The sequence below is a fragment of the Bombina bombina genome, chromosome 4 (genome assembly GCF_027579735.1).
Source record: "Bombina bombina isolate aBomBom1 chromosome 4, aBomBom1.pri, whole genome shotgun sequence".
NCBI lineage: Eukaryota > Metazoa > Chordata > Amphibia > Anura > Bombinatoridae > Bombina > Bombina bombina.
Window position 1 is genome coordinate 137,800,551 of NC_069502.1, and position 17,456 is coordinate 137,818,006.

Consider the following 17,456-nt stretch of genomic DNA (forward strand, 5'->3'; position numbering starts at 1 on the left):
GAACAAATTAAAGGGGAGAAAATTGTTGAGTAAACTGTCCCTTCAAAACAGGTGGAACACTGAAACTTTTAGTAGCTCATATATGTGTTATACAGGTACAAATCCCCAAATCCAGAATTCCAAGATCTAGAATTATTCCAAAATCCCCCCAAAAATTTAATTCATATTTTTTTTTTAAATAAAACTACATTTTCGCCACAAGTAAGTCCCGAACTTCTCTGCCTGAAACTTTGGGGTTTATTTTTTGTGTGTACTTAATTGCAAATAACAGTCTGATTACACTACTGTAATATCTTTCTGATGGTATTATGTATACAAAAGTATTACAAATGATATAAAACTACTTTTAGGTTACATGTATAAGCTGTATAATAACATAAAATATTGTTGTTTACACTTGGTTCCATCCCCTCTCCAAAGTGTCACATTTTACAGATGCAGATATTCTAAATCCAAACTATTCAGAAATCTAAACCTTTTCCGGTCACATGCAGTTTGGATAAAGGGTTTTCTACTGTATATAGAAAATGTGTTTCATAATTCTACAACTATATTGAAGACATTAATTGTTTCATTGCTTAAAGTCAATTAGCCTATTTTTCTCAATTAAAAGGAAATTAATAACAGCTCATAACTGGCAAAACCTTATAAATTGTGCAAACAAAATGAAAGTAACAGCATTAAAAAAAATTTAATGTTTATTTAAAAGGATGGTGTACTCTAATATGTTCTCCATTTTAATATGTTCCCAACTATCCATTTTACCTACTGGAGTGTATTAAATTGTATACAAATAACTCCATCTTTATTTTCACATTTGAAATAGCTGATTTTGCCTATTGTATCCCCACCTATATTTCTAATCTTAAATTCTCGTTGCAAAAAAAAAAAAGTAAAAAAATATGTTTAGATAAAATGGGGCTGTGACAGAGAGGTATTAAAATGTTCATTTTCCATTGTTCTCTCTAAGTATTGGCCTGTGAAAAAACAGTTATAAAGAAGATATAGAGGCCTTTCTGTAAATAATTAGACAAATAAAATGGGGTATTTTCTCCCTACAAGATCAACCCACTGTGGTGTAGATTACAAGTTGCGCGCTATCGTTAGCCCGCGTAGCGCAAACAAGATTGCAAGATATATATTTTCTATGTGCACTCATATTACAAGTTTAAAATAAATGTAATCTCTCGAACGCAATCGCATTTTACACTCAAAAATGTTAAATGACTCGAAAGTTCATGTAAAGAGTTTGCCCGAAGGAAAAAGTTGCACTAAACTATACTAATAAACCCTAAACCGACACACCCTCCATTGCAAACTACACCGCTACACTATTAACCCCTAAACCACCACAACCCCACATAAAAAATTACCTCACAACACTATAAACCCCTAGATCGCCACAACCCCATCTCAAAGTACCACTAACCCACAACCCGCCAGCCCCCCTGTTGCAAAGTAACTCCTAAACAATTAACCCCTAGCCACCACACCTCTCAGCACTAAGTACCTCCTAACAGCTAACCTCACAACACCCCTAACCTAACAAAAATAATTAAAAAAAATTAAAAAATAACCCTATTCTAAAAAAAGCAGCCCTGAGAAGAGCATTTGGTAGGGCACTGCCCTAAAATGATTACAGCTCTTTTGAGAAAAAAAGTCCTATTTTAACAAAAAGAAAACAACCCAAAAATGGAACTCTCCTAACTTTAATCCATCTCCTGCAGCTAATACTCCAAGCGGTGCTCCTCTTCTATCTTCATCCATATCTTTTCATCTGATCATTTCATTCTATTGGCTGATTTGAATTTGGATTTGAAAATCAGCCAGTAGGAATGATAGTAAAGCCTTAACTTGCATCTGTGGATGCAGCAGCGAATGGTGTTAACTGACAAAGGTTTACCAAAGCATTCACAAGCCCATGTCAGGATATCCATTACAGACTCATGACGGTTTTTGAGACAGTGACGCCTGAGGGATCAGAGATAACATGCATTCAAAAGTGGTTTTCTGCCTTGCCCTTTGTGCACTGAGATTTTGCTGGTGCAATGATAAATGCCAACAGCAGTGGACAGTGATGTGCAGCGGATATGATACGCTACTTCGTATCATGTCCGCTCGCACATTGTTAAATATGCCCCAAAGTATCTGAATATCATGTGTGAGTAATAAACCCAAACAATGGGGACGATTTATTAAGGGCTGAATGGCCCTGAATGTCCCTGCTTCCATGCGAGCCTTCAGCCTATGAGCCTTTGTATCAAAGTTAAATCTCACAAGCTATTAAAGTTCACAGGCTCATGATGATAACTACGGATTTAGAAATGCAATATCACATCAAATATATTAACAGCCTGTATTTTGCAGTCATCAATATAATCCTACATACTTAGTATCTGGGCTTATTGTGATTATTGTAGTTTTTCTCATACTTAGCGCTCACAGTTACCATATGTGTACAAGCCATTTTCATCATCCAGACACACTCCCTTAAGTTTCTAAGTCACGTGTTACACGTCTGTTACGTACATCTCTTAGCGGGTACTTTAGTAGGGAAGTCTAGTTAGAGACATTAGCTGGGAATGGCAGCGTGACACAATGCATTTGAAATACTTTGAGGTATGTAGGATTGTATTGATGAGCACAAAATACATGCTGTTACTATATTTGATGTGATACTGCATTTATAAATCCATAGTTATCATCATGAGCCTGTGACCTTTAATAGCTTGTGAGATTTAACTGTGATACATTGTTTGGGTCAATTGCTCACACTTTAAATTCAGACACTTTTGGCTAGATTACGAGTCTTGCGTTAGGCTTAAAAAGCTGCGTTGGCCAGTCCCAATGCTGCTTTTTAATGCCCGCTGGTATTACGAGTCTTGCAGGTACAGGTGTACCGCTCACTTTTTTGGCCAGACTCGGAAATACCGCAAATCCACTTACGTCAATTGCGTATCCTATATTTTCAATGGGACTTGCATAGGGCCGGTATTACGAGTCTGACAAAAAGTGAGCGAAAGACCCTCACCTGTCAAGACTGGTACCGCATTTAAAAGTCAGTAGTTATGAGTTTTACACTACAACGCCGTAGCATAAAACTCTTAACTAAAGTGCTAAAAAGTACACTAACACCCATAAACTACCTATTAACCCCTAAACCAAGGCCCTCCCGCATAGCAAACACTAAAATAAATATTTTAACCCCTAATCTGCCAAACTGGACATCGTCGTCACTATAATAAATATATTAACCCCTAAACCGCCGCACTCCCACATCGCAAACACTAGTTAAATATTATTAACCCCTAATCTGCCGGCCCTAACATCGCCGCCACCTACCTACATTTATTAACCCCTAATCTGCCGCCCCCAACTTTGCTGCCACTAAAATAAAGTTATTAACCTCTAAACCTAAGTCTAACCCTAACCCTAACCCCACGTAACTTAAATATAATTTAAATAAATCTAAATAAAATTACTACAATTAACTAAATAATTCCTATTTAAAACTAAATACTTACCTATAAAATAAACCCTAAACTAGCTACAATATAAGATCACCTTACCGGGAGACGTCTTCACCCAACCGGGCCGAAGTCCTCAACGAAGCCGGGAGAAGTCTTCATCCAAGCCGGGCGAAGTGGTCCTCCAGACGGGCAGAAGTCTTCATCCAGACGGCATCTTCTATCTTCATCCATCCGGCGTGGAGTGGGTCCATCTTCAAGACATCCGACGCAGAGCATCCTCTTCATCCAACGACTAAACACAAAGTGAAGGTTCCTTTAAATGACGTCATCCAAGATGGCATCCCTTCAATTTCGATTGGCTGATAGAAGAAGTAGAAAAAAAAATCCTATTGGCTGATGCAATCAGCCAATAGGATTGAAGCTCAATCCTACTGGCTGATCCAATAAGCCAATAGGATTGATCTGGCATTCTATTGGCTGTTCCAATCAGCCAATAGAATGCCAGTTCAATCCTATTGGCTGATTGCATCAGCCAATAGGATTTTTTCTACCTTAATTCCAATTGGCTGATAGAATTCTATCAGCCAATCGGAATTGAAGGGATGCCATCTTGGATGACGTCATTTAAAGGAACCTTCATTCTGTGTTTAGCCGTCGGAAAAAGAGGATGCTCCGCGTCAGATGTCTTGAAGATGGACCCGCTCCGCGCCGGATGAATGAAGATAGTAGATGCCATCTGTATGAAGACTTCTGCCCGTCTGGAGGACCACTTTGCCCGGCTTGGATAAAGACTTCTCCCGGCTTCGTTGAGGACTTCTGCCCGGTTGGGTGAAGACGTCTCCCGGTAAGGGGATCTTCAGGGGGTTAGTGTTAGGTTTTTTAAGGGGGGATTGCGTGAGTTTTAGAGTAGGGTTGGTTGCGTGGGTGGTGGGTTTTAATGTTGGTGGGGGGAATTATAATTTTTTTTTCCAGGTAAAAGAGCTGATTACTTTGGGGCAATGCCCCGCAAAAGGCCCTTTCAAAGGCTATTTGTAATTTAGTGTAGGGTAGGGCTTTTTTTTTATTTTGGGGGGGCTTTTTTATTTTGTTAGGGGATTAGATTAGGTGTAATTAGTTTAAAAATCTTGTAATTTGTTTATTATGTTCTGTAATTTAGTGTTTGTTTTTTTGTACTTTAGATAATTTTATTTAATTGTAATTAATTGTATTTAATTTAGGTAATGAATTTAATTGTAGTGTGGTGTTAGGTGTAATTGTAATTTAGGTTAGGTTTTATTTTACAGGTAAATTTGTATTTATTTTAACTAGGTAGTTATTAAATAGTTAATAACTATTTAATAACTATTCTACCTAGTTAAAATTAATACAAAGTTGCCTGTAAAATAAAAATAAACCCTAAGTTAGCTACAATGTAACAATTAGTTATATTGTAGCTAGCTTAGGGTTTATTTTATAAATATGTATTTAGTTTTAAATAGGAATTATTTAGTTAATTATAGTAATTTTATTTAGATTTATTTAAATTATATTTAAGTTAGGGGGTGTTAGGGTTAGGGTTAGACTTAGGTTTAGGGGTTAATATGTTTATTATAGTGGTGGCGACGTTGAGGGCGGCAGATTAGGGGTTAATAAATGTAGTTAGAGTGCGGCGACATTGGGGCCGGCAGATCAGGGGTTAATAAATATAATGTAGGTGTCGGCGATGTTGGGGGCAACAGATTAGGGGTTCATAAGAATAATGTAAGTGGCGGCGGTGTCCGGAGCGGCAGATTAGGGGTTAATAATGTAATGTAGGTGTCGGCGATGTCGGGGGCGGCAGATTAGGAGTTAATAAGTGTAAGATTAGGGGTGTTTAGACTTGGGGTTCATGTTAGGGTGTTAGGTGTAGACATAAATGTATTTTCCCCATAGGAATCAATGGGGCTGTGTTAGGAGTTTTACGCTGCTTTTTTTGCAGGTGTTAGTTTTTTTTTCAGCCGGCTCTACCCGTTGATTCCTATGGGGAAATCGTGCACGAGTACGTTTTACCAGCTCACCGCTAACGTAAGCAGCGCTGGTATTGAGGTGAGATGTGGAGCTAAATTTTGCTCTACGCTCACTTTTTTGCGGTTAACGCCGGGTTCGAAAAAACCCGTAATACCAGCGCTGTCTGTAAGTGAGCGGTGAGCATAAACTGCTTGTTAGCACCGCACCCCTGTTAACGCAAAACTCGTAATCTAGGCCTTTGTATGTTATTTATATAACCATCACAAGCCTGCTTTGCCAAAATGAATTTAAGAGTAGAAACATCAAGTAATTATCCATTCTTAGGTAAATAGAATAATTTCTAACGTGACTATTTAGATATCTCAGTATTGTCTCACGCAAGGAAATGTAAAGTTGTATAATTTTTAAATTCACTTTTTGTATATATTATGGAATATTGATTGGGTATTCATTTGTAAAATAAGCTTATTTGTCTACATGCTCTTTGATAAACAACTTGATAAACAACTTGTGCATATGTCATTAATTTGTATTTTTTCCATTCATAGACTGGGATTAATTTGTATTTTTTCCATTCATAGACTGTCTTGAAAAAGGCTTACAATAATAGCCGAAAAGTCAATTTATTTTTAATGTGATTTATAAAATAAAGATAAACTCTTGATGATGTAAAGACCCGTTAGTGCCCTCCTTTGTGCCTGATATATATATATACTGATATATATATGTGTGTGTGTGTGTGTGTGTTTTTAGGTTAACTCTTATCTTTTCTATTCTTTACATAATATAAACCATGAGGGGAAACTTAAGTAATTAAAAAATATACAGCTTTTTCAAGTATATTCACAGGGATCAGGCATAAACAGATGTTTAGAAAGACGGTACAAATATTTCTCTGCCAGACCACAGGGAAAGTGCTGCTAATTCCTTATATGTATTACTAATTCCCTAACTGGTAAAGAGTAAAACAATGAGACCTCACAACTAAACTGTTCTCCCTCATGATCTCACACACAATGTACTTGTTTTTATTGAGGTGGTAACGTTTGGAAACTGGTGTCAAAAACATTTATCTCCATTAAAGTCTAAGGAGAATTTATATGTTACCACCAGTTTCCAAACTTTACCACCTCAATGGAAACTTGGTCAATGTGATATGACACCTACCCCCTGGCCAATCTGTATATAATATTACACATGTACTGTACACAAATGTGATAATAAAGGATATATATAATAAAGTCCCAAATCCAGATGTCTTCTGTATATTGCAGCTCCCCAAAAGAGAGAAAGAAGCACACACTAGTGTAATATAGTCACACACTATATAAAAGAAGACAACGAAAGTGCAAAATCTGTACTCACATGTGTCAGAGCGCAACCTGCTCTGTATATTAGACGCATTGTATGAATAAAGATTCATATGCTGCCACTCCCGGATATTTCCACATTACAGCCAGTAAAACATATGCAGATTTAAAAAAATATTCCAGACTGTTTTATTTAAAGCAATATTTATAAAAAATAAAATAAAAAAAAAGTGTAAAACAGGAACATGTGCAAAAAAGCTTATACACGAAGGAGAAAAAAATATTTCACTGTTCAATCAACCGCTATAGTGTATCACTACCATGCAGTTTTATAAGCACAGTATTGAATGGGCTTTGTGTTTCAAGTAAATCCTGCTTTATGTAGCGTTGTGCTTATCCCTCATACGGTACACTGGTCAGTCTGTATGTAATATTACACATACGGTACACTGGTCAGTCTGTACATATTACACATACGGTACACTGGTCAGTCTGTACATATTACACATACGGTACACTGGTCAGTCTGTATGTAATATTACACATACGGTACACTGGTCAGTCTGTACATATTACACATATGGTACACTGGTCAGTCTGTACATATTACACATACGGTACATTGGTCAGTCTGTATATAATATTACACATACGGTACACTGGTCAGTCTGTACATATTACACATACGGTACACTGGTCAGTCTGTATGTAATATTATACATACGGTACATTGGTCAGTCTGTATATAATATTACACATACGGTACACTGGTCAGTCTGTACATATTACACATACGGTACACTGGTCAGTCTGTATGTAATATTATACATACGGTACATTGGTCAGTCAGTATATAATATTACACATACGGTATACTAGATAGTCTATACATAATATTACACATACGGTACACAGGTCAGTCTGTACATATTACACAAATGGTACACTGGTCAGTCTGTACATAATATTATACATACGGTACATTGGTCAGTCTGTATATAATATTACACATATGGTACACTGGTCAGTCTGTACATAATATTACACATACGGTACACTGGTCGGTCTGTACATATTACACAAATGGTACACTGGTCAGTCTGTATATAATATTACACATACGGTACACAGGTCAGTCTGTACATATTACACAAATGGTACACTGATCAGTCTGTACATAATATTATACATACGGTACACTGGTCAGTCTGTACATATTACACAAACGGTACACTGTTTAGTCTGTACATAATATTACACATAGGGTACACTGGTCAGTCTGTACATATTACACAAATGGTATACTGGTCAGTCTGTACATAATATTATACATACGGTACACTGGTCAGTCTGTACATATTACACAAACGGTACACTGTTAAGTCTGTACATAATATTACACATACGGTACACTGGTCAGTCTGCACATATTACATAAACTGTACATTGGTCAGTCTGTACATAATATTATACATACAGTACACTGGTCAGTCTGTACATAATATTATACATACGGTACACTGGTCAGTCTTTACATAATATTACACATACGGTACACTGGTCAGTCTATATATAATATTATACATACAGTACACTGGTCAGTCTGTATATAATATTATACATATGGTATACTGGTCAGTCTGTATATAATATTACACATATGGTACATAATATTATACATACGGTACACTGGTCAGTCTGTACATAATATTACACATATGGTACACTGGTCAGTCTGTACATAATATTACACATATGGTACACTGGTCAGTCTGTACATATTACACAAATGGTACACTGGTCAGTCTGTACATATTACACAAATGGTACACTGGTCAGTCTGTACATAATATTACACATACGGTACACTGGTCAGTCTGTACATAATATTACACATATTGTACACTGGTTAGTCTGTACATAATATTACACATATGGTATACTGGTCAGTCTGTATATAATATTACACTAGCCAGTCTTTACATATTACACAAACAGTACACAGTCTGTACATAACATTACGCATACGGTAAACTGGTCAGTCTGTACATAATATTACACATATGGTACACTGGTCAGTCTGTACATATTACACAAATGGTACACTGGTCAGTCTGTACATAATATTACACATAATATTACACATATGGTACACTGGTCAGTCTGTACATATTACACAAATGGTACACTGGTCAGTCTGTACATAATATTACACATACGGTACACTGGTCAGTCTGTACATAATATTACACATATTGTACACTGGTTAGTCTGTACATAATATTACACATATGGTATACTGGTCAGTCTGTATATAATATTACACATATGGTACATAATATTATACATACGGTACACTGGTCAGTCTGTACATAATATTACACATATGGTACACTGGTTAGTCTGTACATATTACACAAATGGTACACTGGTCAGTCTGTACATAATATTACACATACGGTACACTGGTCAGTCTGTACAAAATATTACACATATTGTACACTGGTTAGTCTGTACATAATATTACACATATGGTATACTGGTCAGTCTGTATATAATATTACACATATGGTACATAATATTATACATACGGTACACTGGTCAGTCTGTACATAATATTATACATACAGTAAACTGGTAATTCTATACATAATATTATACACACAGTACACTGGTCACAGCCACAACCTCGACAGATAGAGGTATCAACCCAACACAGATTAACCACATGAATAAAAAATGTTTTTGACAGTCACCAAAATCCCCCTTTTTTCTTCCTTTTTCCCCCCTCCTGGGGTCCCCTTTCATTCCCACTTCCCTTCTCACTTTCACCCTCTTCCCCCACTTTTTCATCTCCCAGTTATTTAGACACACTTAAAATCATTAATATATAATTCACTTATACAAACACAGCTGGGTAACAAATCACCTAACACAGATGTATCACATACTAGTGTCACTTTATCTTCACATATTAAACACCAAGCAAGATAGTTTATTTAGTTATATTTTCAGGATTTTTATTCTTGACATGCCAGAACCGTGTCATCAGAACTAATATTTGTAGCGTTATCAATTACATTATGAATTTATAAGAATACTCTCTCATGCATAGTGGAATTACATTATTATTCTCTGTTTCCCCATATCTGCAAAAGTAACATCCACCCGATATACACTTATAGAAACTGGTAGGCAACAATACCTATGTCTATCCGCTATTAGTATCCAAGTGTAGAGATCGGGCAAATTATGACGTCATGAAGTGGGCGGTTACTCAGCCTCCGCCACGCAATAAGAAGGCACCATCAGCGCGACGTGCGCACAACCCCCTTTGAGAAAGCCGTGTATACGGCGAAACATGTTAGGGAACTGGTGAGGAGTCAGGGAGCTCCTGTGTTTGTTAGGGCTAGGTTAACCTGGGGCAATAGGTGTTGTTAACTTCTGTTCTGCTATAGCGTTTATGGGCACATAATGGCCATCAGTATTATGAATCAATAGAAGATGCTTATCATGCACTTCAGAAGTATGTTACTATAGTATCATGTTAACGATATATTGTTTAGACTAGCACAGAGAGGAGCATAACAGTGATCATTTGCACAGGCTAAACGTTGTCTTTCACTATCAAAGATTTAATTTAACATTACATCTCATGCAGTATTGTGAGCGCAATAGACAACTCTAACAGCTGAATACACAGCAGTCGATTTGCATATACAGATAGCAAAGGCTAAATAACTTAAAATCCTATCACAGAGAAACTCTTAATCTCTGGTGGATAAGATAAGATATCAGACAAATAAAATTGTGGATAACAATCTGTATAAAAACGGCTAAACTGTGGCACTAATCACAGAGAGGCAAACTTCACAGCTGAGAGCTTGTAATATAATTACATCTGTTGCACATTTAGTCAACTTAAACTTTCAATGGTTGCAACCTCAGGGTTAATAACAAGAATATAGTATTATATCCATTGTTCTGTTATTTGACTACAGCACATACTGTCCTAATCTCAGTATAATTATAAGCATCAACTTAAGAGATCTATTTAGTAATGATTGTATAAACTGTTTAACACTATAATAGCTAAACCAAAAGCATGAGTCAGTGATACAAACATGCAAGCTGCATATTTAGTGTGCAGAATCAGATAAGAATTTCTGCCTAATAACGTTATACTGTGGCAACTACACTATTTAATAGTACAGCAATTGAGTGGGCTCCATATATATCACGCAATATATGCCATTAAGTCAATCAATAATTATTTAAGATTATTTTTTATAATGGGTGAATGTAATATATGGTACCAGATGTATGCTGGTTCATACTAATATAAGGTTTGACTGATTCTGACTATAACAAGATATATGGAATAACCTTAAGCTGACTATAAGACTCTGCTGACATATGCTTTAGCTCGTATATACCCTAGCTATCTTCTTAGTAATTTAAATAAACTTATCAACATTTCCGTAATTGTAATCCACTACATAGTGTGAAATATTAAATCTATTTGATAAGTACCTTACAAGAAGTGAAGTGGTCTAAACCAATCGTTTACTATACATAGGATCACAAATCTATTATCTGAGATCAAGATACAACGTTTTAGCTTGTGTTACAAGGAACATACTAATATGAATACCTAAGTATACACCAAGCACACTGATTGCTAAACTTATGATGCACGTTTTGCCCTCATTCATGTGCTCCATATAATTCTAATATCATAGATTTTCAAGATATGTTGGGTAACAATTGAACAATATAAGAAGACTTTTTCCCTGCAATAAACTTATGGCTAATTCTAAAAATTAACTCTAGTGTCGACAAATGAAACACTAAGTATCAACATTATCCTTAAGATTGCAGGGATTAGCATACTCTACATCCCAATTGTATACACCCTATCTATACAACAACCGAGAACTGTCATATCTAGACACTACAGTGATAAAAGATACATAATTTATCACTCCCCAGGTAGCTATTGTTTTTAATTGCACATCCCTTTATTTTATCTCCTTTTTTGAGTACTAATAAAAGTTATGTTTTAATTATTCAAGCGTACTCCCCTTACCATTGGTACTCTATCTCTAAATTTACACACATAGTGTGTCACAGAGGACTACAAGAGTGCTATTTGTGTATTCTTTCATGGCCCCAGGGCCTATGTTTTTTCTGTAATGTATATAATACACAGCACCATCTACCCAATGGTTATATGTAACAGAAACCAGTAACCTATATAGGGTGTAGTCACAAGAATCAAAAAAGGCAGTGCCATTGAAATCCTTTTCTTGCTTTCAATATTATACATATGGTACACTGGCCAGTCTTTACATAATATTACACATACGGTACACTGGTCAGTCTATATATAATATTATACATACGGTACATTGGTCAGTCTGTATATAATATTACACATACAGTACACTAGCCAGTCTTTACATATTACACAAACAGTACACAGTCTGTACATAACATTACACATACAGTAAACTGGTCAGTCTGTACATAATATTACACATATGGTACACTGGTCAGTCTGTACATATTACACAAATGGTACACTGGTCAGTCTGTACATAATATTACACATACGGCACACTGGTCAGTCTGTACATAATATTACACATATTGTACACTGGTCAGTCTGTACATAATATTACACATATGGTACACTGGTCAGTCTGTATATAATATTACACATATGGTACATAATATTATACATACGGTACACTGGTCAGTCTGTACATAATATTACACATGGTACACTGGTCAGACTGTACATAATATTACAGATAAGGTACACTGGTTAGTCTGTATATATTACACAAATGGTACACTGGTCAGTTTGTACATAATATTATACATATGGTACACTGGTCAGTCTGTACATATGTATTACTAATTCCCTAACTGGTAAAGAGTAAAACAATGAGACCTCACAACTAAACTGTTCTCCCTCATGATCTTACACACAATGTACTAGTTTTCATTGAGGTGGTAACGTTTGGAAACTGGTGTCAAAAACATTTATCTCCATTAAAGTCTAAGGAGAATTTATATGTTACCACCAGTTTCCAAACTTTACCACCTCAATGGAAACTTGGTCAATGTGATATGACACCTACCACCTGATCAATCTGTATATAATATTACACATGCACTGTACAAAAAGGTGATAATAAAGGATATATATAATAAAGTCCCAAACCCAGATGTCTTCTGTATATTGCAGCTCCCCAAACGAGAGAAAGAAGCACACACTAGTGTAATATTGTCACACACTATATAAAAGAAGACAACGAAAGTGCAAAATCCGTACTCACATGTGTCAGAGCGCAACCTGCTCTGTATATTAGACGTATTGGCCCCTAGTTATCAAGCCGTCAACCTCAAATACGCTGGAATTCCGCAGCGTATTTGTAGCGAGGCTGATTCGCCTTAGTTATCAAGCCCTGCTTCCCGGCAAAAGTAGAATTTAGTGACGTAAGCTTCGATCTGCCGGACTCAGTCCGACACAGATCGATTCTTACGTCACTCCAGATGTTCCGAACACAAGTTCGGCACAATCTGACTACTTTTGCTAGTTATCAAAAAACTAGCAGGTATGCTCGGCACAATTTATTTAGTTGCGGCGGGGTCCGGGATCGGCAGGATAGGGGTTAGTAAATTTATTATAGGTGGCGGCGGTATGGGGGGGCAGGATAGGGGTTACTAGGTATAATGTAGGTGGCGGTGGGCTCCGGGAGTGGCGGTTTAGGGGTTAAACAATTTATTTAGTTGCGGTGGGGTCCGAGATCAGCAGGATAGGGGTTAATAAATTTATTATAGGTGGCGGCGGTATAGGGGGGGGCAGGATAGGGGTTACTAGGTATAATGTAGGTGGCGGTGGGCTCCGGGAGCGGCGGTTTAGGGGTTAATACATTTATTATAGTTGCGGCAGGGTCTAGGAGCGGCGGTTTAGGGGTTAATAACTTTATTTTGTTGCGGGGGGCTCCGGGGGCGCCGGTATAGGGGGTAGAACAGTGTAGTTTAGTATAAGTGCTTAGTGACAGGGGTATCAATAAAGCTGGAAAAAAGCCGAAGAGAAGCGAGATCGGATGAGTGATAACTATAACAGTCCGCTGCTCATCGCCCCGTACTTGGTGCGTGGCTTTTTGACAGCTTTATTGATAACTTTGGCGAGCGTATTCAGGTCCGCGGCGGCGATGTGAGGCGAGCTTAGGCGGGCGTATTGGGGCCAGAGATGGCAGGTAAGTAGAAACGTTGATAACTAGGCCTTATTGTCAGTCTGTATATAATATTACACATACGGTACACTGGTCAGTCTGTATATAATATTATACATACGGTACACTTGTCAGTCTGTACACATTACACAAATGGTACACTGGTCAGTCTGTATATAATATTATACATACGGTACATTGGTCAGTTTGTACATATTACACAAATGGTACACTGGTCAGTCTGTACATAATATTATACATACGGTACATTGGTCAGTCTGTATATAATATTACACATATGGTACACCGGTCAGTCTTTACATAATATTACACATACAGTACACTGGTCAGTCTGTACATATTACACAAATGATACACTGGTCAGTCTGTATATAATATTACACATACGGTACACAGGTCAGTCTGTACATATTACACAAACGGTACACTGGTCAGTCTGTACATAATATTATACATACGGTACACTGGTCAGTCTGTACATATTACACAAACGGTACACTGGTCAGTCTGTACATAATATTATACATACGGTACACTGGTCAGTCTGTAAATAATATTACACATATGGTACACTGGTCAGTCTGCACATAATATTATACATATGGTACACTGGTCAGTCTGTACATAATATTATACATACGGTACACTGGTCAGTCTTTACATAATATTACACATACGGTACACTGGTCAATCTGTATATAATATTATACATACAGTACACTGGTCAGTCTGTATATAATATTACACATACAGTACACTAGCCAGTCTTTACATATTACACAAACAGTACACAGTCTGTACATAACATTACACATATGGTAAACTGGTCAGTCTGTACATAATATTTCACATATAGTACACTGGTCAGTCTGTACATATTACACAAACGGTAAACTGGTCAGTCTGTACATAGTATTATACATACAGTACACTGGTCAGTCTGTTCATAATATTACACATACGGTACACTGGGCAGTCTGTACATATTACACATATGGTACACTGGTCAGTCTGTATATAATATTACACATATGGTACATAATATTATACATACGGTACACTGGTCAGTCTGTACATAATATTATACATACGGTAAACTGGTCAGTCTGTACAAAATATTATACATACAGTACACTGGTCCATCTGTACATATTACACAAATGGTACACTGGTCAGTCTGTACATAATATTACACATATGGTACACTGGTCAGACTGTACATAATATTATACATACGGTACATTGGTCAGTCTGTATATAATATTACACATATGGTACACTGGTCAGTCTTTACATAATATTACACATACAGTACACTGGTCAGTCTGTACATATTACACAAATGGTACACTGGTCAGTCTGTATATAATATTACACATACGGTACACAGGTCAGTCTGTACATATTACACAAACGGTACACTGGTCAGTCTGTACATAATATTATACATACAGTACACTGGTCAGTCTGTACATATTACACAAACGGTACACTGGTCAGTCTGTACATAATATTATACATACGGTACACTGGTCAGTCTGTAAATAATATTACTCATATGGTACACTGGTCAGTCTGCACATAATATTATACATACGGTACACTGGTCAGTCTGTACATAATATTATACATACGGTACACTGGTCAGTCTTTAAATAATATTACACATACGGTACACTGGTCAATCTGTATATAATATTATACATACAGTACACTGGTCAGTCTGTATATAATATTACACATACAGTACACTAGCCAGTCTTTACATATTACACAAACAGTACACAGTCTGTACATAACATTACACATACGGTAAACTGGTCAGTCTGTACATAATATTTCACATATAGTACACTGGTCTGTCTGTACATATTACACAAACGGTAAACTGGTCAGTCTGTACATAGTATTATACATACAGTACACTGGTCAGTCTGTACATAATATTACACATACGGTACACTGGTCAGTCTGTACATAATATTACACAAACGGTATACTGGGCAGTCTGTACATATTACACATATGGTACACTGGTCAGTCTGTATATAATATTACACATATGGTACATAATATTATACATACGGTACACTGGTCAGTCTGTACATAATATTATACATACGGTAAACTGGTCAGTCTGTACATAATATTATACATACAGTACACTGGTCCATCTGTACATATTACACAAATGGTGCACTGGTCAGTCTGTACATAATATTACACATATGGTACACTGGTCAGACTGTACATAATATTATAGATACAGTACACTGGTCAGTCTGTATATATTACACAAATGGTACACTGGTCAGTTTGTACATAATATTACACATATGGTATACTGGTCAGTCTGTACATAATATTATACATACGGTACACTGGTCAGTCTGTACATATTACACAAATGGTACACTGGTCAGTCTGTACATAATATTACACATATGGTACACTGGTCCGTCTGTACATATTACACAAACGGTACACTGGTCAGTCTTTACATAATATTACACATATGGTACACTGGTCAGTCTGTACATATTACACAAATGGTACACTGGTCAGTCTGTACATAATATTATACATACAGTACACTGGTTAGTCTGTATATAATATTACATATATGGTACACTGGTCAGTCTGTACATAATATTACACAAAGGGTACACTGGTCAGTCTGTACATAATATTACACAAAGGGTACACTGGTCAGTCTGTATATAATATTACAAATACGGTAAACTGGTCAGTCTGTACATAATATTACACATACGGTACACTAGTCAGTCTGTACATAATATTACACAAACGGTACACTGGTCAGTCTGTACATAATATTACACATATCGTACACTGGTCAGTCTGTACATAATATTACACATACGGTACACTGGTCAGTCTGTACATAATATTATACAAATGGTACACTGGTCAGTCTGTACATAATATTACACAAACGGTACACTGGTTAGTCGGTACATAATATTATAAATACGGTACACTGGTCAGTCGGTATATAATATTACACATACAGTACACTGGTCAGTCTGTACATAATATTACACAAATGGTACACTGCTCAGTCTGTACATAATATTACACATACAGTACACTGGTCAGTCTGTACATAATATTATCCAAACAAGAAAAGAGATGCATCCGCCATGTTTAAAATAAAATCCAAGCTTTATTCACATTCTAGGTTAAAAGTGATACTTCCAAGGAAGAAGGCAGCAACAAGTTACAAAGGTAAGTGGTGTGGCACTGATGGCTTACGCGTTTCGGCTTAGAAAGTCGTAATCATAGCCTATAGTGCCTAGTGTCACACCGGTTAAATAATCACATTTCACATCCTATTGGATAAAAAATAACAACACCCACTTACTATAATCAATGTCAAAACACTCAATAAACCCACC